Source organism: Sceloporus undulatus, chromosome 3, assembly GCF_019175285.1.
Source record: "Sceloporus undulatus isolate JIND9_A2432 ecotype Alabama chromosome 3, SceUnd_v1.1, whole genome shotgun sequence".
Classification (NCBI taxonomy): Eukaryota; Metazoa; Chordata; class Lepidosauria; order Squamata; family Phrynosomatidae; genus Sceloporus; species Sceloporus undulatus.
In genome coordinates this window covers 189,399,544-189,425,404 of record NC_056524.1, presented here as the reverse complement: position 1 = coordinate 189,425,404, position 25,861 = coordinate 189,399,544, and the positions used below count along the sequence as shown (strand labels likewise).

At 40.9% G+C, this 25,861-nt stretch overlaps 1 protein-coding gene across 1 annotated transcript in view; it reads left to right on the top strand.

Moving 5' to 3' along the window:
- Positions 1-2,090: 2,090 nt before the first annotated feature.
- Positions 2,091-25,861, top strand: part of PTPRE (protein tyrosine phosphatase receptor type E) — a 159,726-nt gene continuing 135,955 nt past the window's right edge. Inside the window, exon 1 of the mRNA XM_042459724.1 lies at positions 2,091-2,246. The gene's annotated coding sequence lies outside the window, so the exon portion shown is untranslated. The remainder of the gene's footprint in view (positions 2,247-25,861) is intronic.

Here is a 25,861-nt window from a genome sequence, read left to right as displayed (position 1 = left end):
ATACATTTATAGAATTTGGAACAAGGAAATGCTTCAAACAAACCCTTGGTTGACCCAACATTTAAATCATTCCTTTCATTTGTTCATCGTGCTGAAATTAAGGGGAAAATCCTTTCAGCATTTGCATTGTGTCTTCCTGTAGCCCATTGCCTAACATGTTTGCTGTCCTTTTCCCCTCTGAAAACCCTGATCTTGTCTGTTGCTGGTCCTAGGAAAAAAGATCTTTAGAAGGATCTATCCTGTCCCTTTATTTGCAGCAAGGACAGGCTGCCAAGTAGACACAATTCTTGTAGGAGAAAGCAAACCTTGGGCTACTCAATGGGCTTTCTTAGTCTGTTCAAAATGGAGGATCCTCCCAGACAGAAGGCTGAAATGGAAGACATGGTCATCCTGTTCCCCTGTTTCAGCAAGGACAAGCTGCCAAAGTACACATTTCCCACAGGGGAAACAGCAAACATGATAGGCTATGCAATGTGCTTTTTTAAAATAGCTGTCCAAAATGGAGCCCTTTTGGAATTTCTCCTGGATAGAAGGTTGAAATATAGAACATGCCTGGGACAGGGTGGCCAGATGTTTTCTAACCGCAAAGGGAGGACAAGGCACTACAAAAATATAAAATGGAGGATGTGTGACCAAACAAAAAGGAAGAACACTCATATAAATGTACACGAATGCTTCTTCATCCTGCTCCAATGGCCGACAATTTGGGATTCCTCCTGGTCAGGAGGTTGAAATGGAGGACATGTCCTGGAAAAGGTGGATGGTGTCTGGTCACACTGTCCTATACCCCTTGGTTTGCAACAAGAACAGGCTGCCAAGTAGACTCATTCTTGCAAACCCCTTGCTACTCAATGTCCTTTTTTAGACCAGCTCCAAATGGAAGGACCTTTGGAATCCATTCTGGAGAGAAGGCAGAAATGGAGGCTGCCCAGGAAAAGGAGGACAACCCTTGGTCACCCTGCAAACTGTTCCCCCCGCCCCACCCCCTTTTCAGCAACACTGAAGGCTCATTGGTATATTTTAAAGAATGTATTACAGGAGTGTATCTTAATGGTTTTATACGCCGGGAGAGCATGGTTTAAATGCCAGTACTGTAGCCACTCACTCAGCAAACCACCAGGGTTGTGAGTTCGATACCAGGCAGGGGCTCAGGGTTGACTCAGCCTGGCATCCTTCTGTAGGCACTAAAATGAATACCCAGTTTCTTGGGAACAATTAGCTTAGAGGTTGTAAAACCTATACTTAGAGAATGCTTGGAAAGCTTAAGTGCACTGGTAAGTGGTAGAGAAATGCGCTTGCTATTGCCATACATATTATATTGTCTATATACAATTGATGGGTGTTTTTGTGTGTGGGCTTTCTTTTGAAAGGTGTTTGGTATTTAAACATGTCCCCTCCCAGGCCTGGAGCCTTCAGAGAGATGGGAAGATAGTATTATTATTATACTTGTCCCTCCCACATTTGCTAGGGTTAGGGGCACAAGACCCCTGTGAACATGGAAAAAACTGCAAATAACAAAACGCTGTTTTACCTGAGAGACACGTCTCTAGGAACTCTAGGGTCCTCCCGTGCAACTCTGTGCTCAACGTCCGACAGACACTGAACACAGAACTGCACTGGAGGAACTACAAATGCCTAGGAGAGTATTCTTTGGGAATCTCTAGGTCTTTCAGTGCAACTTTTGGTTAAAGTTGACCATAGAGTTGCACTGGAGGAGGACTTAGATATTCCTGAAGGAGAACATATTGAAAACCCCTGGAATAATGAAATCCGCAAATATCACAGCTGCAATATGGAGGGAAGAATTTATTATTATTATATATTATTATATTATTATTATGTTATTATTATTATTATTACTACTACTACTACTACTACTACTATACTGTATCATCCCCTCAGAGCAGGTGGGTCTCCTGCACAGCAGCAGCAGCAGCAGCAGCAGCAGCAGGTGCCATTGCTCCTCTCGGCCACCAGGGGCCCGCGTGGGCTTGGCTGAGCCTAGGCTTCGCTGCCTGGGGAGAGGAGGCAGCAGAGGAGGGCGAATCGGGGAGGCTTCTGGCTCAGGGCCAGCGGGCACCAGGCTCCAGCCGCCCCGAAGAGGCAGCCAGGGGAGCAGGCAAGGCGAATGCCAAGGCGTTCTCGGCTTGCCAGCCTTGCCACCTCCTCCCCCAAGGAGGGCATGAAGAGCTGGAGGAGCCCAGTGCTGCTGGTGCTGCTGCTGCTTGTGCTCCTGGGCGAAGAAGGTAGAGCTTGAGGCAGCTGGGCAGGAGGCCAGCTGGCCCCAAAGGCAGGGTGCCCCAGCCTCCCAGGGCCCCCAGGGCATGCCAGCAGGGGGCTGGGCTGGATCCCACCTCTTCACACTATGAGTCCCCCCCCCCGCCTATCCTCCCTGTCCAGGAGGATTTTCGAAATGTCCTCCATTTGAGCTGCAGGACTAAGGAGGGTGACTGCATAGTTAGGTGGGAGGTTTTCCCCAGCATGTCCTCTCATTTCAGTCTCCTGTCCAGGAAGGATGTCCAAAATGTCCTCCATTTGGAGCAGGGCTGAGAAGCAGGACTTTGCATTTATAGGAGTGTTTTTTAACATGTCCTCCATTTGGAGCAGGGCTAAGAAGCAGGACTTATATTTATAGGAGTGCTTTTAGCATGTCCTCCATTTCAGTCCCCTGTCCAGGAGGATTTTCAAAATCAACGTCCTCCATTTGGAGCAGGACTGAGAAGCAGGATTTTACATTTATAGGAATGTTTTTTTTAGCATGTCCTCATTTTCAGTTTCCTGTCCGGAGGAATTTCACAATGTCTTCCATTGGGAGCATGCCTAAGGAGCAGGGATTACATTATAGCTGTGTGTTTTAGCTTAGAGTAACCAAGGTCCTCCTTTTCCAGGGCCTTCCTCCATTTCCAGCTGCTGTCGCAGGAGGAATTCAAAACGTCCTCCATTTGGAGGCAGGACTAAGAAGCAGGATTAATATTTATAGGAGTGTTTTTAGCATGTCCTCCATATCAAAACGTCCTCCATTTGGAGCAGGACTAAGAGCAGGATTTATATTTATAGGAGTGTTTTTAGCATGTCTCCATATCAAACGTCCTCCATTTGGAGCATGACTAAGGAGCGTGAATAACATTTTATGGGAGTGTTTTTAGCATGTCCTCCATTTCAGCTTTCTGTCCAGGAGGTTCCACAGGTCCTCCATTTGGAGCCTGGCTAAGAAGCAGGAATTTACATTTATGGGAGTGTTTTTTAAAGCAGTCCTCCATTCACAACGTCCCCATGTGGAGCATGGCTAAGAGCAGGGATTAATATTTATAGGAAGGTTTCTAGTTAGGATGAGCAGAGGTCTTTTTTCCAGGATATGTCCTCAATTTTCAACCTCCTCCAAGGAGGAATTCCAAAATGTCCTCCATTTGGAGCATGGCTGAGAAGCAGGGAATGTCATATTTATAGGAGTTTTTTTAGCCTTTTCTTTGGCATGTCCTCCATTTTATTCCCTGGAAGGTCCCTACATTTGCAGTGCCTGGTCCTCCTTGACAGTGAAGGCATCTGGTCAGCCTGGGCCCAGGGCATGCATGAAGGCCCCCTTGAGCTTCTCAGGAGGGCTTTGGCTGCCCTGGGTGCCAAGAAGAAAGGGCAAGCCCACCCTTCTTCCCTTGTGCCCTTTTTGCCCTCGGCTAACTTTGGGTGCCGAGAGGGAAAGTCAGGGACGGAAATGGCATTTCCCTCTTCACCACATAAAAAATACATAAAAAGCCATGTAGGAGAGCAACAATGCCCAAGCAGGTGGCGAAGGGGAGGAAAAACCCAGGATTGCCGATTTGGCAGAGGGCAACGAAATGGGGTGGCCTTGGCAAGGAGTGGGTTGAAAGTGGGACAGGTTGGTTTGAAGGGAAAGGAGAGGGTTTCAAAGGAAAGCTTGGGGTCCCTGAGGTTGAAGGATACCTGGAACTAAGGGGTGCTTCCTGCATAAAATTTCTTTCTTTCTCAAACAGGAGCAAGGGTTAAGATTATTTAAGAGGGTCAAAACTTACCTGCACATATGTCTCTCCCCGGCTTTTCCAGCCTGCTGTAACTTTGAAATCAGGACTTGAATAAGAGCGCAGAGGTTGTCTTAAATGCACACCGTAATTGTCACCCCCCATATTGTATATTTTAAGATCTGTTTCATTTTTATATTAACCTGTAATTTTAAAACTTTTTAACTCCACCTATCATTAGGTTGGAATCAAACGATGAAAAGTAACTCTTAAATTTGATTGAGAGAGCCCATAGTAGTTTGAGTGTTGGACTCTGGAGACCAGATGATTCCTGGCTCAGCCATGAAAACCCACTGGGTGACTTTGGGCAAGTCATATGCTCTCAGCCTCAGGGGAAGGCAATGGCCAACCTCGCCTGAAACAATCTTGGGAAGAAAACCCTGTGACCCTTAGGGTCACCAGAAGTCAGATATGACTTGAAGGCACACAACAACAACAAAGTATTGATAGAAGGTAGGAGCTGGTAGTGTAGGTACGGTCTTGGAGTGTTCAAAGGCATTGGTATGTATTTCACAGCAGTTCTTACATCATCTCCTTGTTGCTTCTTCTTCTTTTGGATGCTTTTAAGTGTTGTCTGATTTAAGGTACACTGGCATTTCTAGCCAAAATATGTTCAGATCTGGGTTTACCATTTCCTTCCTCTGAGGCAGAGAGAGAATGTGACTTGTCCAAGGTCAGGCCATGGGTTTCATGGCCAGACAGGATTTGATTCCTAGTCTCTGAGAGTCCTAGGATGTACCACAACTGCAGAATGAAGCAGTCTGACACTGCTTTAACTCAAAGATATAGCTGTGTTCATCGTAGAATCAGTAGTAGAGAGATCTTGTAGCACCTTTGAGACTAACTGAAAGAAAGAAGTTGGCAGCATGAGCTTCGTACACTACAGTCTACTTCTCTCTAGGTACATTTTATTAACCACTTTAACTGTCATGGCTCTATCCTGGGGATGCTATAGTTTGGTAAGATATTTAGCCTGGTGTGTCAGACAGCTCAGGTGCCTCATCAAACTACAAATCCCATGATGCTGTAGGGTAGAGTTGTGGCAGTTAGTTGGTGTTAAACTGCTTATTTCTGCGGTGTGGATACACCCCTAGTCCAGCGCTCAAACCACTAAACTGAGTTAACCTTCTCGCTGCTACTGCTCTCACAATAATAAAAATGAGGTAGAGGCTGAAGCTGCCAATGGTGACCAGTTAAAAGTCATTTAAGGACAGCCCCTGCATGTTTACTTATAATGTTTGACTGTGTTCATTGGTGCATAACTGAGGAAGTGTGTTTGGGAATTAATGATTTAGTAGGATTTAGCGTTGGACTTCCTTAACTTAATGCTATTCTCCTAGCCACTACGCATGCCATATTTAGCATCTGAAGTACTTAGAGTGAATGCTGACTCCAGTGTGATGTCTCTTTCATTATACATTGCTTTACTTCCTGATAATTTTGAAAGAGAAACTGTAGCTATTGAATTGACAGGAAAAAGACTGTGTTACAACCAGCATATCAGTGTTGAATCGTGATGATATGGGTTGTCACTTGTCACTAAACTGATAAGAACAGATTAATCTCTCATCAGAGAATATTTACATGTAAACAGTAACATAGGAGCAATAAAATAACAATATCAGAGCCAAAGAAAGCAAATGGAAATGAAAATAATATACATGGGGCCCTTGCTTTCTACTAGGGTTTCATTCCAGGACCCTTTGGTGGATACCAAATATGTGATGTTCGAGTCCTATTATTTACGTGGCATAGTAAATTGGTGCGTGTATATAAACAGCAAAACAAGGCATGGATACAGAATCTAGGACTAAGGGTCAAACTATAATATTATATGAAAGTATATATAATGTAAATTTCATTCCTAGAATAAATTAGAATCTTAAAATAATTCTAAAGAAAAAAAGTATACCAAAGGGGGGGGAGTATTTTGCTTTTAGATCACAGATAACTGATCACTAATATATCCAGCCAGAATGCAAAAAAACAAAAAAAAAACAAACAAAACAAAACTAATATAAGGAAACTGTGTTCAAAGGTTTATCATGATTTCCTCTTGGACAAAGGAGAGGTTAGCTCCTTGGGTACTAGAGATAACCCAAATGTGCTCTATTAGATCTGGAACCATGGTATCTGGTATTATTACTTGCACATAAGTTTAGCATAGCACATTCCCACCCACAAACCCTCAGCATGGGCTCATTTGCCAATCCTCATCCACCCAGTGCTCCAACCAGTTAAACTGTGAACAGAGACACTCATACCCTCTTTGTACATCAGGCAGAGGAGTGCATTTCTGGTGTTTATGTTTTCTGGCGTCAGTGTTTATGTTTCTCATGGCTGACTTCCGGTCTCAAAGGGATTGTTAGTCCACAATAGTTATCTTCTGGCCTTGGACCATATCTGGCTTAACTGGCTACCTGTCTCTGATACACTTTGATTCAAAGAAACAGTACCATTCAGTTGAGATGTCTTTGTTTCCAGGCTGTTGAGTGTGGGGGACAGTTACCCACCACATGAGGGAATGTCTAATTTGGGTGGCCACAGTGACAACAACATTTGTCATGGTTGCCAGATGTAGTGGCACTATTAAGAGACACAAGATTTAAGTGAGTATGATGGACAAATAGCCAATAGTTGGCAAAATGGGTAAAGTTGCTGCATGATATAAAATGATACTTATGTCCCATTATATCCTTAATGAAGATCTTTCCCTGGTTGGTATGCTCAGAAAGGCAGTGGTTTATTTCTCCTTAGTAGTTCTTTTAAGGAACTTCTAGCTGGTAACTTGATTTTGTGGAGAAAGTTTACACTGCTGGAGGGTATCTTTGGGTGTTGAAGAGCTGTGTGGCCCACTTCATATCACAGACCCATTGGGAAACCAATTAGCTTGTTAAGATGGTGGTGGCTTCTGGGTATGGGTGAAGAGGGAGAGAAATCACTATTGCATCCAAATTGTTTTCGAGTGAGCCGCAAATATAGATTGCCATGTCACTCTCAGATGGAATCTTGGTATACATTCCTGGACAACTTCCATAAGTGACCTAGAGCAACAGATTACACAGTCAAGGCTAGTAAGGAAGTGGAATGTGTGGGTAATGATTACACTCCCAAGAATCCCCCAGTTTAGGAATCGCTGTTCCTCCGTGTTGCTGAGCAATGTGCACAGTGTCATTGGTGGCTTGTTTTGGAAGGCTGAGCAACTCTTAAGAGAGCAGTGATGCCGGTCTCACTGTTAGGGTGAATCCAAAGGGCAGTCTATCCTTGAGAGGGGGAAAATGGTAAGCATGTCATCTTTTGTCATGAAGCTAAGAGTGACACATCTGTCTTCTTGGCATCCATTACAATGGCATGGAGGTGTGCCAGCTTCAGAAACCTTTGAAGTACTAGATATGAAGATACTCCTTCTTTGGAATGGGAGAGTGGGAATCCAATTTTCAAGCTCCTATCTGTATGGAATGACACATACTTTTTCACATTAAAGCACAGACTCATCTAATCTTCAACATGTGAAGTGGCATTAGCATGAAGCCTGTGGGTTTCTCAGCTAGCAGAACCAAATTATCAGCATTTGCTAAAATGCTCACTTTGATGAAAATCACTTGATCAAACCCTTGAATTCAGTCACAGTCAGAGAAGCTCTAATTTCAACCCATACAGTTGTCTAGCACACAGCTTTCCCATAGTTAACTTCACCTGGGAGCCTTTCTGTGGTGTAACTTGGGGTTGCCAAAAACCCGGCTGCAACCGGGTTTTTCCCGATTTTGGCGGCATCTTCCCAGTCACGCACGGGTGCCGCCAAAAACCGGAAAAGCCCGGTTGCAGCGGGTTGCGGAGCAAACCCGGGGGGCCTCGCTGCCCTCTCCTCCTCCACCGCACATGGCCGCGTGGAGGAAGAGAGGGCAGTGAGGCCTGGGGCGAGGAGGCTGCAGGGAGGTGGCGCCTCTTGGGCGCAGCCCGCGACACCTCCCCGCTCTCTGCAGCCTCCTCCCCGCGATCACACCGGCAGCCTGCGCCTTCCTCTCGGCTCTGCGGAGGCCGGGAAGGAAGGGAGCGCGGCGATCGGCGGGCCTGCCCTTCCTCCCGCCTCTGCGGAGGCCGGGAAGAAGGAGGGCTGCGGCGATCGCGCGAGGCCTGGCCCTTCCTCCGCGGCTCTGCGGAGGCCGGGGAAGGAAGGGAGGCCGTGCGATCGCCCGCGGCCTGGCCCTTCCTCCGCGCTCTGCGGAGGCCGGGGAAGGAAGGGAGGCCGTGCCGATGCCCCGCTGGCCCTTCCTCCGCGCCCTGCGGAGGCCGGAGAAGGAAGGGAGGCCCCGACGACGGGCGAGCCGGGCCCAGGTGGGGAGGGAAAGACTCCTTAAGTGGAGGCTTTCCTCCTGCTTGGCCTCCACTCCCCTCCGAAAATGTAGGACAAAATTTCAAACGTAGGACACATTTCTGTGTCCTACATTTGAAAATTTTGTCCTACATTTTCCCGTTTGTTTTGTTTTTTTTTATTGGATGTGAATTAAAAGTTACAAACAAGTTATTTGTCATTGTTCATTGTCACAACAGAGATCTTGTTAATTAACAGTGAAAAGAAAGAAAAAAAAATTCATTAACAGTCGAGAGACAAATCCTTTTGTAATTTCCACCCCCCCCTAGAATTTACTAAGAAAGAAAAGAACGAGACAAGGAAAGAAAGAAAAAGAAAAGAAAAAAAAAGAAGAAGAAAGAAAAAATGTAAGTCCCAAACAACAGAAAGGTAGTTTTACTAATGCTTCCCTAGCTATTTGGGTGTTTGTACCCTTCTCTGAGATGTCCACACAGTAGTTTCTTAATACCTCCTTTGCTTGTGAGACAATTTTTTTCATTGCGTAATACAGAAGTCATTAAGTCTCCAGGATCTATTTTTCTTTTCCCTCTTAAGTTTTCAGTATTATGGATTATGATCCGAAATTTTTTTTTGCCCTTATCCTCGTTTCTAATACACCATTCATACTCCTGTTGAGACCAGAAAAAACGCATTCGGAGTTGGATCGTATGTACTTCGGAAAATACTTAGTTTCTACTCTGATGTGCCCAGTCAATAATCTCCGGGGTCATTAAAGTCATTAAGTCGGACAAGCTTCAAGAAGGAGAAGGGAATTTTACCACCGGATTTTTCTTGTTTGATTTCTTTTTGATTGTTCCCTATCCCCAGATGGATTTATTACCCCCCGTTCCAGTCCCCAAACATATATAATTTTCATATATCCAATTGAGTTGAGTTTGTGTTTGTGAGTTCCCTAGAAAAGTTAGCTTTATTGTCAAGGGGTCCCATAGACATTCAGCAAAAAATACATTTTCCATCTATTTGAGTTTCGACCCCTAATATCTTCCTCCCATCATTATAATTTCTTTGGCTTGAATCTGATGTGGAGATAATAGATTGCTACAACCACTTTTTTTTTTAACTTTTAGCTGAGACAAACGTTGGCCTAATTTATGATTAGTCAAATATTTTTACATCGTTTTTTCCTAATATGCGTCTTCCTGGATACCACAAATTTGCACTTTGTTCTTTTTTCTAATATTGAAAAATCTGCCCTTCTTTTATGAGTGAGTTTAGTCCACGACATTCCATGATAATAGTGTGGTCATCGCTTTTTAACCTATGTACAGGTCTTCCAGATATAAGCCAATTGAGGTTCCCAAAATGTGTTCACCCCAATTGATTCCAAATCGTCTTCAACAGAGAATTCAGGCCCCTCCTGCTGCCCCGCTCTGATTTTCTCCCTCTCGTTCATACTCAACCGTCAATCTGTGTTCGTCTTTTTTTTCTTCTATCATATCTTCTCGTATTGTGCTTTAATCCTGTGTATTTGCAGAGTCTTTCGGATGATTTGTTCTTTTCTGTCTTCCGTCCACCTCATCCTCTTCTGTCCTGCCTTTCATATGTCCAACAGTTTTTTTAGCTGTTTTTCTACTGAGTCTACCTTAAATGTTTTTTTTTTCGTTCGTTCCATGTGACAGTCTTCCTTCCGTTGAACCCATCGAAATCTAATATACCTTGCTTGCAGGAAACGGCCAAAAATTGATAATCTGTTCTCCTCCTGAGACAACGTCGGGACATCTTAAATATGTTTTTCTACGGAGTCAGTTATCTTTTAACGGTTTTCCATAGCTTGCTTCCATTATTCTTTCGCACATTCCTTTCACGGTGGTCACGGGTCATATAAACCACAATGTTCTCTGGGTCGTTTGTTTTTCCTTTGCAATGGCCGAGTTCACAGCGGATATCTGGTCCGTCTCTAAATCTATCACCTCCAGCGGGATTACCGTATTCTGTCAGAAAGTAGCACAGCTCGTAAATATCCTCATTGGGCGTTTCCCTCCATCCTCAATTTTAAGGCATTTTTTTTTCCTGGCTAACATTTTTCCGTTTTGGAGGTCCGGAGTTATGGCAACCCTAGTGTAACTCTGCTTTGGTTTATGTTTGAATAGAACTTCTCCCTCTTCTCACCCATTTTTTAAGTATTAGTTTTATCCAGATTTGACTAAATTGGATGATTTGGGTGGAGGAATGATGAATCCAATATATTAAAGTTCTTGCCTAAGTCTTTTAAACAGCTGGATTCATATTAACAGTAATACTTCTTTAATACAGTAAGTTTTTCTCTAGTGCAAATTGCATGGAATTTAGCTCATAACAGTAATCGAATCTGTCATAAACATCTGTGATATATTGGTTGTATTTTTTTCCTGTCTTTTGTGGATAGTGTTGGGTCAGAATGCGTTAACATATTTCAGTGATTTTTAGAATTCACTTTCTCAGGAGAATAACTCTGTTCTTTCACTCATATTTTTTAAAGAAGAAAACTTGAGATCTCTAGGCAGGGGCTTCACAGAGTGATGGCATGGCTTGTACCAGGTGACACCCAGGAGAGGGGCGACACCTGGTTGGGTCTTCCCTTTGGTGCAGAAAGGGTGTGCACATGCCCTTGCCAGCTGCTCTGTCCCTCCACTTCCCCTCCAGGGAGAACGCCTGGGATGGGAGGAGCAGGAGGGGTGTGTGGGTACCCTTGCTGGGTACTCCATCCCCTAGCTTCCCCTCCAGGAAGAAAACCCAGGAATGGGGGAGTGGAGGGGTACACACACACACTATTTTTGCACCAAGTAACACTGGGTCTAGGCAAGTGGTATCTGGAATGGGAAGGTAATGCTGTAGTACTGCTAGATCTTTAGTCATCTAGAACAGTGCTTCTCAGGGTCTCTTGACATGTATGACCAGTTATTATTGCTTTCCAGTGTGTTCCACCACCAATCTGGGGACCACATTGGGTAGTACTGATCCAGAATATGTATATAATACCTCAAAAGAGATTATGGACATGCTACTACAATTTATCATGAAATAATACTGAGTAAATGAATACAATTAATATAACCAATCTTAGAATCTAAAGGTGTGTGCTGAGAATTAGCAAATCCTTGTATTGATCAATCAGTGTAATCAGTGTAATGTATTTCCAGTTTAGTTTGCTTCTGCATGACATTCTAGTATGCAGAGCACTTTATAGTTCTTATTTAGTCCTGAAGCAACAATCAAAGGGTTGCTTATCATTGCTTTCTTTTTCCAGATAGGGTGATGAAACACAAAGCTAAAGCTTGATGCTACTTGATGTGCTAGGATGAGTCTGCAGCATGCACACACATTTTAAATCTTACCCATGAGACCACAGGGGCTTAGAGAATCAGTGCTGGGGGGGGGGAGTTATCACCCAGAACGATTATTTGTGCCATCTTATTCACTGTCTACTTCTTTTCTTCCTGCAAATTAGAAGAATTTTAAGGAATACATAATGTTATGGAAAGCAGTATTTGGGCTGCTGCTGCAAATGGCATCTCCATGTGGTTTCCCCCCTCTTCAGTGTGTGGTAAAAGTAATTCCATGTTATGACTTTGTCACCATGAGTGTTGCCCTGAGAGCATCAGTTGGGACACGGAGTCCCACAGTGTTCGAGAAGTCAAGCGAGAATGCTGTTAGCAGAAGCACCTGTTTCTTATAACATTTAGCATTGTCCTGAGAATCAGTTCTGTCTTTTCTGTAAACAACATCCCACAGTGCATTCTCAAGTGTTTTCAGAATTACAACTGTGTAAAGAATGTAACATCTGGTCCAATCAATTACAAATATACTCAAAAGTCCTTGTCTCACTTTAAAAACTTACCGAATTTTATTTGGTATAGCTTTAATAGACTGAAGCACACTTGATTATATGCAGACATGGGCTGTAGTTTATGGAAATTTGTGCCAAATAAAACCTGTTAGTCTTTCTGGTAACAGAAGACCCAGTGGCTTCTCTAAGGTTGATGTCACCTGGTTTCTTTAGCCACTTAAATATTTGTGTATCAGACAATCTGGAAACGTGTGAGCTGGTTCTAGTCTTCGGCAACAAATAATAGCACCACTTAATGAACTTTTTTTCTTGATTTATGAGTGGTGTGTATTTCTAATGCTGCTTTGGCCAAAGAGATGATTCAGAACTAGAAGCATCCTAGTCTGTGCTGCTTGCTGTCCTGAGATCTTATGATATAAGGCAGGCTATAAATATTTAAATAAATAGAAAACGTAATGTGTGTGTATGTGTCATTTCAAACTGGTATTTTATCTTGTATGTGTACAGTTGAAACGTGACACCCAGTTAATGAATGATTTATAGGCTCGTGTTTATGTTACAGTTTTGTATGTTGCAAAGAAAAGTTAAACTATTGTTCTGGCTACTGAAATCAGAAACCACTGCATTTCATTGCATTCTTTTGTGCAAATTGTCCTAATTCTGCATTTGACCCCCCCCCCTTTAAAGAGTAGTGTGTGACACCGAGGGGTATCAAAGTGACAAATTATTTTAATTAAGTCTAGTTGAACCCCTGCTGAGTGCATTTGGTTTGTGCTTGTGTTTGTTTTCATGGACAGTAATATGGCATTATTATTGTTGTCCCCCCCCCCTAAACTGGGCTGTAAAGAGATGACATCTAGTGCACTGAATAGTATGTGTGTGCACAGTGTTCGTTACCCAAGGTTTTACTTTTGTGGGAGGCTTATATTTGGCAATGCAGTATTATTGCTTCACACTATTTCTGGGTCAGCTACTGTCAATATGTTGAACTGGTTAAAGAAGGTTGTAAGGCACAAAGTGTGTCCCTTGAGATGTTGTTGCACTGCCACTCCCAAAAGCCTTGGCAAGCATAGCCAATGGTTAAGAATTCTGGGAACTGTAGTCCAATAACACTGAAGGTCTTTACTTTGATAGTATATGGTATACGAGAAGATACAGAAGAGACTTTCTTCTTGGGGCTGAATTAAAAGAAAGGGATTTGTGGGGTTGCAGTGAGAATGATTTCGAAATTTGTTTGGCATCAGAAGTCTTAATAGCAGGAAGATGGGTATAATCCTCTTTGTTTATTCAGGCAAAGAAGAATGTAGGGAAATTATTTTATGTGGTTTATCTCCCAATCCTGTGCATGCTTTCTAAGAAGTAAACCCCATTGTATTCATTAGAGTTTAGACACAGGCAAGCATTGCAAAGGATTATAGCCCCAAAGACTCCCATTAAGCACAGGAGTGCTTGAATTTTAAAGAATGATCAAAGCATATGAAGCAGTTGTTTTTATTTACAACAGTTTTTGAAGTGATGCAAAACAGTTGTGAGTGACATTGAGCAAAAGAGTGATGGTGGGAAGTGTATATAGCCATTAACTTTTCTGATGTTTGTCTGCTTAATCTTTGTTTCAAGCTGCTTTCTCCCACTTTAAAGAGATAATGGCCTTCTATCTTTCTTCCTCTGCATTGAAGAACTGCTCTCTGTGTATATGTGGTCTACAAGACAAAAGCAAACAAACAACTCCTAGCAAGAAAATGGTTAAACAGTCAAGTTCCTTGCTTAAGCTGTTACCTGCTAACATTGCATTAAAGAAAAATGTTTGGGGACAGAACAACTTCAGAGCATGATATTAAACTATCCATTGCCTGTAGCTAGGCATCTTGTTATGTGAATCTAGGACTCTACTAAGAGTCCTGTTCTTTGCTTTTGATTCTTGTAGTACAAAGAGTGACACTCTCAAGTGTGTTTGGTGGAGCATGGATCTTGTTCTTTATATGATTAAAGTTAGGATTGCTTATAACACTAATTACTTTCCTGTTATTTTTAGGAGAGACACTTTTTGAAAGGATGTTGGGAAAGATGTGAATTTTGAAAAATAGAAAAATGCTTATAGTAATAGTTTATAATATGAAATATTAACTGTTACATGTTTTGATATTATTTAAATATTTAATGTTTAATATTAAGAAAAATAATGCAAATATGAGTGGAAGTCCACTTGAAATAACTTAAATCTGGTTTTTTTGGGGGGGGGCAGGCATGTCAAAAGCTTTCAGAAAATGATAGTTGAAAATGCATTCATTCAACCAGTGAAAATTCCTTGAAAGGCTTCTTGTCTTCCCTTATGATCAAATGGCAGCTCTCCAGCTTCCCTGATCCTGTGCATACTTTGTAGTTCACAATGAATGGTATTGCATCAAGCAGCTTCAGTCATAAGTTGCTACTGGAATCATTGTTTTCCCCATGCATATTTATTTGTGATCATGATTACATGCTTAACTGCAACAAGAAGAAGGCCTGTGCAACTTTATTTATTCTCATCCATGCTAGGCTTGCCTCATTATTATTATTCTTTTACAGCTAAATGTATTTCTGGGCAGTGGTGGGAGAAGTGGGGAGTAGAAAGCTGAAGAGCGTGTGTGTGTTCTTCCGAGTCAAAACTTTTGTGGGACCAGAGTAGCTCAGAACCTTGTGCTAATTGGTTGTTGTTGTTGTTGTGTACCTTCGAGTGATTTCTGAACCTAAGACAAATCTGTCATTGGGTTTTCTTGGCGAGATTTGTTCAGAGGAGGTTTTCCATTGCCTTCCCCTGAGGCTAAGTGCATGTTACTTGTCCAGGGTCACTCAGTGGGTTTAATGGCCATGCTGGAAATCGAATCCTGGCCTCCAGAGTTGTAATCCAGCGCTCAAACCACCATGCCACACTGACTCTCTTGTACTGATTGTACCATCTCTTTAATGTGTGAATTGGTACTGAACAGTGCTTTCATTTAAATTGTGGATCATCTGCAGAACACATGGAACTCTACTAACTGAAAAACCAATAGTGGATTAGTGGAGGGCCAATAGTATTAAAAAGTTATCAGATTTCTTCACATTTATCTTCCTTAATTTCTCTTGTTAATATTATTTTATATGTTAGCTTTTCTGATAATGCTATAGGCAGCACTCTCTTTATCCACTTCTGTCTTGACAGATCCTCTAATGTTTCCCATGATTTCATGATTTCTAATCTTGCAGTGCTTAGCAACAGTGCTAGAAGATCTTTATTTGGTAATCTTTCATTTTTAGATATGGAAATAGTACATCTAAAAATATTAGATCATTGTAGATTATGGTATCCAGTCCATATTGTTTTTTTATGAGTTGGCTTGGGCTGTATTATATTTAAGACCTGAACCAGCGTCTTAAATGTAATGCAGCCCAAACCTACACACAAGAAAATGATTCTGGGGACCAGGGTTTGTTTCCCAGCTTGACCAGTATTTCAGCCTTGGGAAAGTAATGACACACAACAATATATTTAAGAGACACTGTGTATGTGTCTTCTTTCTTCTTTCTTTGTTTTTGGATAATTAGGCTGGTGCAGATGTGAAATTTGCATATTAGCATTTTCAAAGCGATAGCCGTTTTAGGAGAGTAACACTGCTGGAAGCAAATTCTGTTTATAGATAAAGTACTTTTGCAGTAGAAGTCCTTCAAGAGGCATCATACTGATGATACATTGTGTAAACATGATATAATCATATATTGCAATTATGTCTGTGTTGGTAGATTGTTTTATTCACCAGGTCCTATTGCAGGTAGGAGATAGATACACACACACACACACACACACACACCAGTCTCAGTTCATGTGAATTCTGAAGCCTAAGGCTGTTGATATCATTGTAATAGCTAAACCTTCTTTTGAATCAGCAACTTTTTTATAGATCCATTTTAGTACCGGAGAGTGATGCACATCAGATGAAAGAAGAAGCTCATGTTTTATGAGTTTGTATAGATGCCTGTGTGGGTACTGTATATGTGTTTTGGAAATTCAAGGTAATATCTTGGATTTTAATTTTCTTATGGGGAATGAGAAGTGTTCAAGGACTGGCACTTTTTGTTTCCTTTCCATTCCATCCCAGGTCTACAGGAGGCAGATCTCACCCAACATTTAACTATACAAACAACACGTTATTCTCTTCACTCACTCACCACTGTTAAACTTCGTTGTTGTTATGCACCTTCAACTCTACCTGACTTATGTTGAGTCAAGCTCAACCCAGTGGGTTTCTGTGGCTGAGGGGGAATTCATACTCTTATCTTCCAGAATCTTATTCCAACACTCAAAACCACTATACCATGCTGGTTCTCTATGTAAGCCTATATGTGATGAAATGTGATGAGAAAAGTTTAGGATTACCATAAGATAATTTCTGCGTGAAAGGACTTTTCTGGGACTCAAAGGCTCAGAATTCTTTATGTCTTCCACAAGATCTTGGTTGGTGCTTTCCAACAAAAAGAAAGTAGATCCTGCAAGGAGCATGAAATATAGTATGTGCTGAAAGAGGGAGCAGCTGAAGGAAATTTTAGCTCTATTATGTGAAAGTATTATACACACCAATGCAGAATGCTACCATTCATGTGCAAGCGTCAGTGTAATCCTAACTCAGAGATGTGCCAGTTGAAGGGATTAGGTGCAAGTCTCTTTAGCCAGCAGAAAGCCAATTTTACTGGCTGATCTCAAAAATTTGCCAGAAGAGCAATCTCTTGTCAGGACTGCCCTTCTTAGTGCTATCTAAGGTGCGTTACAGACCGCTGAAAAGCGGCGGCCTGTACCCGCCCCTTTCCCTGGGGTATCGGGGCCTCAGTGGTCAGAACGGCAGCCGCTGAGGCCCCGATCCGCCGCTTTCCAGGCCACTTCCCCGCAGCCTGGAAGCAGCAAAAGGCCGCTTCCCCGCAGCCTGGAAAGGGGTGTCCTTGGGGCTTCAAGCCCCAAGGACACCCCGCGGTGGCGAGGAGGAGGAGAAAGGGGGCGCTTGGCCCCTTTCTCTCTTGCATTGCTGGGCGCAGCCATCTGAAGGCTGCGCCCAGCGACGCAAAGCAGCACCTCAAACCAGGAAGGAGCTCCCGTATAGAGGCGGTGCGGTCGTGACGTCGTCATGGCAGCCCCCATGTAAATGGGGTGCCGCCATTTTGTACGGACTCAGTCCGTACTAGGGTTAGGGTGTGTGGAGGCACCGCACCTTCCTAACTCTAATACGGACTGACTACATACTAAAAGGCCCATTTGTAACGGGCCCTAAGATCCTAAAATGATGTGGAGAGCCAACTCCACCAGATCTCTCTGATGCAGCACAATGGATCTTTTAAATCCCCACTGCTTGGCACCAATTTATATGTAACAGCTATCCCACCACTAACTGAAGTGTCTTTTCTTATTACTTTTGGTAGAGTTTTAATATACTTGGTAGTGTGTTTTATTGCTTGAATTGTATTATTGAATGTTGTTATTGTTTTATTGTAAACATTTTAGATGTTATTGTGTTATGGTTGTAATCCCACCTTGATCCACTGGGAGAGGTGAAAAATATAAATAAAGTTTATTGTTGTTGTTGTTGTTGTTATCTGTAAAAATTACTTCAGGGAACTCCTTGTTGACCACAAATAAAAGAACTTTATTGACATTCAGAACTTATTACTCTGTCTTTCTTAGTGGATGGCTCTCAAGCCTGTGATACAATATACGGATTACTTCAGTTATTACAAATTTACTACTTTCCCTCACTGACCGTATTTACATTCCTTCACTGACGTGGTTCACACAGAACCTACACCCAGATTCCCTAGCTGTTAACCTCACAGGTTACTTGTTACACTCTCAATACACACATTTTAGCTCTCTCAGCTCAGCACTTTTTTTATATGCACTCTTGAGGTGGTTTCTAATATCCCCCACCTTCCTAGCTGTAAATCCCTCAGGATCCTGACATGCTCTGCCAATATCACTGGCTACTCCACCTTTTATATTCACTTTTGAGAGCAGCCTCCACCTTTTCCCAGCCTGATTCCTGTTGACTGCCCTGAGCATTTTGTTCTGCCTGTGTTTCTCCACAGATGGTGACATAAGAGGTGAAATAGTGGCAGAGAAGAGGCAGATCAAAGAAAGAGCCAAGCTACATCAAATACAAATTTTTTCCAACCTAGGGACATAATAACAAGGCCTGCACAAAGTTAGATCAAGGCAAGAGTGGCCCTAAGTAATTCCCCACATCCCTGTGCTGGGTAGGATTTGGCTTTAGCACAGTTAAAGCTTGCCCCTTGACATTTTGTCTAGTTGTGCTAAGACTTTATGTTGTTGCTGTTGTTGTATGCCTTCAATTTCCAATTTATGGAGACCCTAAGGTGAACCTGTGATGAGATGTTTTTGTGGCGGAGAGTATTTTGTTTGTTGTTGTATGCATTCAAGGCATTTCTGACTTAAGGCAACCCTAAGGAAACCTATCATAGGGGTTTCTTGGCAAATTTCATCAGAGGGGGTTTATCATTGCCATCCTCTGAGGCTGAGAGAGTGTGACTGACTGGGTTTCAAGAGTATTACCCAGCCATAAATATTGCATTTTTTTCAGAGTATGTAAACAATATGGGCTTAAGGTTTAAAAAATGGATTTCAGGTTAGAAAGATCCTAATCAGCTAGATTTAAATTTAGACATTTCTGCTGAATATTGAAATTGACTAGAAGTAAGTCCTAATGTACAGATATTCAGTTTTAATGTTTAATGTGGATTGGGAATGCAGTTGGTATGTCAAAATATTAATGCTGAAAGCACAAGTGGATAATAACTGCTTATTGTTGCATATATTTAAGAAACCAACAGCTTCCTGTTATAGCATTATTTTTGTTATTAGTCAGGAGGCCACCTATTTTAAACATGACATCATTATAAATATATTTGAAAACAGATTTCAAAGGTTTTGTGACCAGTTGGTACAATTAGTCATTTTATTAGTGTAGACATAATTGGAGGAATAGAACAGATTCATTGAGAGATAGGGTTTATTCAAGGACGAGACCCATTCCTCTTCAGTAATGTATATTTGATTTGCCAGTAAAGAAAAGAAAAAGCTCAATTATAATCCATACAGATGTTCATAAACTATATACCATGAATATGTGAGGAAGTAGAAGGTAAAATAGCAGCAGGTTCCATTCCCAACCAGTGTGCATTTAAAGAAACATCCAAAAGGAGTCCCTTTGTGTACAGTAGTATGTGCAATGGCACTTTTCCAAATGACTGAGAACCAACTAGTTCTGCGTTTTGATTGCACAGATATTGTTTATGTATGGATGTGAGAGCTGGACAATTAAGAAACAGGATAGGAAAAACATAAATTTATTTGAGATGTGGTTCTGGAGAAGAGTGCTGAAGATTCTGTGGACAGCCAAACATGTACATCCTAGAGCAGATCAAGCCAGAAATCTACCTGGAGTCCAAGATGACAAAACTAAGGCTGTCATACTTTGGACACATCATGAGAAGGGAAGACTCACTGGGAAAAACAAGAATACTAGGAAAGGTGGAGGGAAGTAGAAAGAGGAAGGCCACATGCTAGGTGGATGGACTGTATGAAGGAGGTCATGAGTTGGAAGCAACTAAGCAGAACAGTGGAGAACAGGGAGTCTAGGAGATGTCTCATCTACAGGGTCGCCATAGGTCGGGATCATCTCAAGGCCAGTTAACAACAATAGAGAGTATGTATTTAATATGTTGCTGTTGGCAATGTTTTCCAATCTGTACAGCTACAGACTTACATTCCAGCTGTTATTGTGTCCTATTTCTGTCCCTTTAGGAAGAATTTACAGATGAGTTTAAAAACAATGTTTAATTTTTCATGCATATGTCCTAAATCTGTACTTCTGATGCTTCAGCCTCCTTCTTCCAAATCTTAAACTTAAGAATCTCTGAGTTGGGGCTGAATGCATGTTCATCTACATATATTAACACCAAAGTATCATTAGATGCTAAATGCATAGTGAACCATTTTCCTTGTTGCAGGCAATGAGACTCAATTTTTCTCTGATTATGACAGAGGAGATGTGTCAGATATGACCCATGCTATGTGAACTTTTTCTTGATTCTGTAAACACAAAGGTCTGTGACTTCCTTTATATCTGTAGATAAATGTTGCTGTCTTATTGGCTGCTACCTCAAGTAAGGAGGAAAGGTGAAACTGACAGATTCACTCATTCAAGATAGAAATCTTTGAGTACATAGCCTTTGAAAGCCTGGTTTGAATTCCTATGTATTTAGCGTTGTTTTTAATACTGAATTAGTGTTGCCATCTCTTTCCATTGCCAGTTCCTCATCTTTAACAGCTGCACAGCAGGCAGCAACAACACTGTCCTTTCCGTACTAGAAACACCTGTATCTTTTGGATTGTACAAATGGTTGAGAATTCCGTTTTACTTTTTTATATGAAGTTTTGTGATCAGCTAATTACTTCAAAAATTTGATTGCATGAATTTGGGATAAAACAATTGAGTATAGTAGCAAACAAAATTGACAAGTTTGTGTGTCACCACTATTAATTGCACAAATAGTGATATCAAACATTGTGTTAAGCATTTTCAGTTTTTTAGCAAAGTGTGAAGAGTCTGCTGATGAATCTGCTTCAGAAGCCAGTTGGAAAAAAGGCTATTGCATATATGTGACTACTACAGAAGAGCTGTCAGCAAAGTTTAACAGTGTTTGTGTGTGTACATATGAGTAAAATGGAAGGATGAGAACTAGGTTGTACAACTATACAGAAATGACCTTATTTTAATCTTTTGAAATGTTGGCACATACTGTATTTTAATTTCTTAGGACATATAGGCAACATTTCTAACTTCACTAGCAGCAAAAGAGGTGCATCTTGATAGATTGGTCTAGTAGAGACAAATTTATGTTTTAGCTGTGAATTCTGCAGCTGGAGGAAATTAGAGGCCTTCTGAAATAAGTACATTGAGTTGACCTGATTGTAGTAAGTAGTTTTTTCATTTAATCTGCACATTAAAAATGTTAACAGCATCATCTGATGGAGCTGATTATCAAGGTCACAGCAGGTAGAGGGAAATTCTGAAGAAAATCCATCCACTGGAGTTGGTATCTGCATTGGAAAGAAATGCCTCAAATCATTGGTACCAAAGAAAGAATCTCCTCTGATGCAGCTACCAGCTCCAGAGGGCAGATTTTTCCTTAAGATCACAGGAGGAAAGCATTATATTCATTCTGCCTGTCTGCTGTGATCCCAATAATTTTCACACGTACCCAGTAGATGCTAATTTGCATTTCAGGAAGGCGGCACATTAGATGCAAAAAGACAAAATGAATGTCACATCTAGTTTGGCCCTGGTGAGTGTTTCTTAAAGGAGCGTGCTTTGAAAAATAAATTGCTACCCACTGCGTTTAAGTTATTTGATTATACATCTCCTGAATTCATTGCCCACAAGGGTTACATATGGACATAGAGCGGCTTGCTTACAGATTCTTATACAGACTAAAATATGGCCTGTGGGGAATACTGCTATTGTATCCGCCTGTATCTTGTTGCCGTAGCACACAATGGGCCTTTTGAGAAGTAATTGTAGCTAAATGTGAAAGATTTCATTTTGTGGTGAGCAACATATTGTTCCTTGGTCACAGTCTTCTATTGATTTTCAAAATCATTTCTGCAGCATATACTAAAGCTGGCTACTCTTTAGTCTAATGTCTCATAAATGTAACATGCTATTTTAAAACACCATATTTTGTATTCTGTTTGTAAAAGGGTCCCCCCCCCTTTTTTTTTTAAGCACAAGGGTAGTTTTAGTGTATTAATTGCCCTTTTTCTGAATTCATAAACCATTTAAAGTGGTTTTCCTCTGGGCTGGAACATTTATATTTTCATTGACTTTATTTACATGCCACCTTTCTCCTGGGATGGTACCCAACATGTAGTGGCCAGTTTCACTACCATTCATTCATGGTTTAACATGTAATCTTGGCTTTTTTTAAAAAAGAAAATTATTATTGCCCATACCCCTCATCTAATACGTTCATTCATTCTAAAAATTATTCACTTTATGATGTGTTGTGCAAAACTTTTCACACACAAAATGCATCATTACCCATGGTGACTTTTGTTCTAGAAGAGAATGCTATAGGCTAATCACAATATAAATGTCTTAAATGGTAAAAGCAACCAGACCAAGAGTTCATGGGTGAAATTCATTTCTGAACACCTGCCTGGGACTACACCTAACTGCTGCTACTCTGCCAAAATTTGACACTACAAAACAATGCATTTGCCTTTAAGAACATGGTGTGTGGGGAACTAAAGCCAGCATAGTCTAATAGTTTGAGTGTTGGACTATGACTCTGGAGACCAGTCATGTAAACCCATTCATTGGGTATCTTTAGTTAAGTCACACTCTCTCAGCCTCTGAGGAAGACAAAATGAACAAATTTGCCTTCTGAACAAATTTGCCAAGCAAGAAAGCAAACAAACACATTGTAATAGAGTTCACCTTAGAGTCTCCATCAGTTAGAAACTACTTGAAGGCACACAACAAGTGCAGGGAAAATGGGCCTTGTTTTAAAACACAGCATGCTCTTGCAGAACATACAGCTGTGTGCATCTTGTTCTTATAGGCAAGTGTGACTTTTTGCTGAATTTTCAGATATGATGTCATTCCACAAGTTTGGAAAAATATTGCAACATCTTACATTTATGGTTTCATTTATTTTTGTAGATGTTTTGCTATGAAATGGATGAGATTTTCCTGAACTTTGTTGTTGTTTTCTGTCTTGAAGTAGTTTCTGACTTATGGCGACCTTAAGGGCAAATATATCATAGGGTTTTCTTGGCATGTTTTTTTAAGTGGCGCTTTGCCATTGCCATCCTCTGAGGCTAAGAGAGTGTGACTGGCCAAGGTAACCCAGTGGGTTTCCATGGTTGAGCTGGCATTTGAACCCTGGTCTCTAGAGTCATAGTCCAACACACAAACAACTACACCATGCTGGTCCTTTCCTGACCTACACTTTCAAAGAAACATTTTTATTAAACAGTTCTAAAATGTTGAACATACTGATTTTTATATTGTAAACATGTATATTCTATGTGATTTTTTTCCACCTCTCCATCCCTTTCTATTTTTGTCTCAAGTTCTCTCTCTCTCTCTCTCTCTTTTTTTTTTTTCTGGGGTGGAGGCAGTATTCTAGTGCGACCCTTCCATTAAGATCATCTTCTTAGCTCTGTTCCCTGGCAGAAAGCAACTGAGAAAGGCCCTTTTCTGTGAAAATGTCCTCCCTACTTTTTTACTTCCGGACCTCAGATGTATATCTCAGATCTAATCTGCCCTTCAGATATAATGTATTTTGACATCACTTTTAACTACTGTTGCTCAATGGTATGGAATGCTTTGATTTGTAGTTCTATCAGATATTTAGTCTTCTCTGTCAGAGCCCTCTGGTGCTAGAACAAAGTTAAAGTGGTGTCAAACTGTGTTAATTCTGCAGTGCAGATTAGACCTCAGGGTTGCTAACTGAGGTGCAGTACAGACTGCTGAAAAATGGTGGCCTGCCAGTGCCTGTTTTTACTCTGGAGGGACAGCGCAGCTCCCAAACTTCACACAGTAAAGGTTTGCACTGGAGCAGCAGATGGTGGTGTTCACATGATGAAATATATAGTTTTATTATACTAGCTTGCATAATTACTTTTGCATTTATTTAATTGGGTAGCCAATTATTTTAATCTGAAACCTAACTTTTCTAGACTAACCTAAGAAATTACAGCTGGAGAAAGATTTGAACCCAGGTTTCAAATCAAGTATCCTGCACTGGGTTCACTGTAGCACATGAAATACAGGATGCCTTAAAACTGTTATTTTTCTATAGTTTTTTGTGGGTTTTTCGGGCTATGTGGCCATGTTCTAGAAGAGTTTATTCCTGACATTTCACCAGCATCTGTGGCTGGCATCTAGTATTATGATGTGGGTGTTATTTTTCTATTTTTGCTAGTTTTAAAAAAAGACTTCATTGACAGTGTAAACAGATTTCTTTTGATTCCCTCACCAAGAATTTCGAAGGAGATAGAAGGGCTTTATCTGCTAATTAGAGAAGTCTTTATCTGTGAAGCAGAATCTCCCAAGGAAATGAAGCAGTTATGAGTTTAATTGACAACAGTTTTGCCATACGGTATCTGTATTCTACTTGTCTGGTGACCATGGAGTTAAGCAAGGGAGATGCTTTGTATCTTGTGCTTTCCATTACCATGTGGTCAGACTATTCTCTTTGCCTCACTTGACTACAAAAATGACTGTTTTCATTTAAAGGAGAACAGTTTTGAAATTTATGCATCATTCTGTGTACAGTAACCGTAAGGTGCTTGTCTGAACAGCAGATGGCTGTCTTATTGAATTCAAAGGCAGTGTTTCCATTTATTTCAGCCAGAAAAGCTGAAAGCACCCACATCTTAATACTAGTTCCATTATATTTTATTTAAAGAATATCCACATTGGCAAATTAACATATAAATTAAATTCATACTCAAACTGTAGCTTTTCAGCCCAAATTACTATCCATGATAATCAAAATGGAAAATTGATAATCAGATGTTTGTATGAATAGATTCATCAGCCTCATGCATGTTTGCATGAACTGTACCTATGTCACTTTCTCAGTATGGATGGTAATTTAAGAGATGGCATTATGCTAAATTTATTTTGGAGAGTGATTTATTATCAGTTTTAGTATGCATTAGTAACTACTTCAGGAACTGGCAGAAATGAAATAATTTTTCTCTCTGTTCAAAATGTCAACAGAATATTAGCATGTCATGGAGGATCAAACTTACTTTTGGTCTGGATGCTATTTTTCTCCCTAAGTATGAAACATTCTTTAGTGCAAACTTGAAGTGGTGTTATGTAGACAAAATCTTTACGCTTGATTCAGCTTATTCAGCATCTGAGCCTGCACTTGTAGCTTGCATGCATGATACTTCCTTCTTATTAATAATTAAGTACTATTAATACTGCACCCCTGTGTAACATCTTCCTGCCATAAATCTCAATGAACAGTACAAGTTACTTATTCCTGGTTCTGTCATAAGGAAATTATGGCAAAAGGGAATTATGTACCCAAGGGCACTTGTGAACTGAACTGATAGCATGAAACGGCAGGGATTGGGTCCTTGAGATTTTAACTAATACTTTGCTCATGCTAGTTTATAAGGTGCTAAACTGGGTCTCATAAAATCTGAAGTAGGAAAAAAGCCATCAAGAATACAGTTGGCTCTTTGTATCCATGGATTCTGTGCCCTTGGATTCAACCATCCACAGCTTGAAAATATTCAGAAGAAATATTAGTTCAAAAAAATACATCTAGATTTTGTCATTTGATATAAGGGACACCATTTTACTACACTATTGTATTTAAGAGGACTTGAGCATCCATGGATTTTGATATCCATGGGGCTCCTGGAACCAAAAGTGTTGGTTATTACCTTTAAAGACCTACATAGTTTTGGGTCATGTTTACCTACAGAATCGATGAATACACTGCATTGAAGACCAGTCTCTTCTGGCAGACTTATCCAGATGATTTTTAAATTGTGAATTTTAAATGATGAATTTTAAATGAGGATTGTTTTAATATGTGTACATCTTATTTGTTCTTTTAAATTGATGTTTGTTTTAA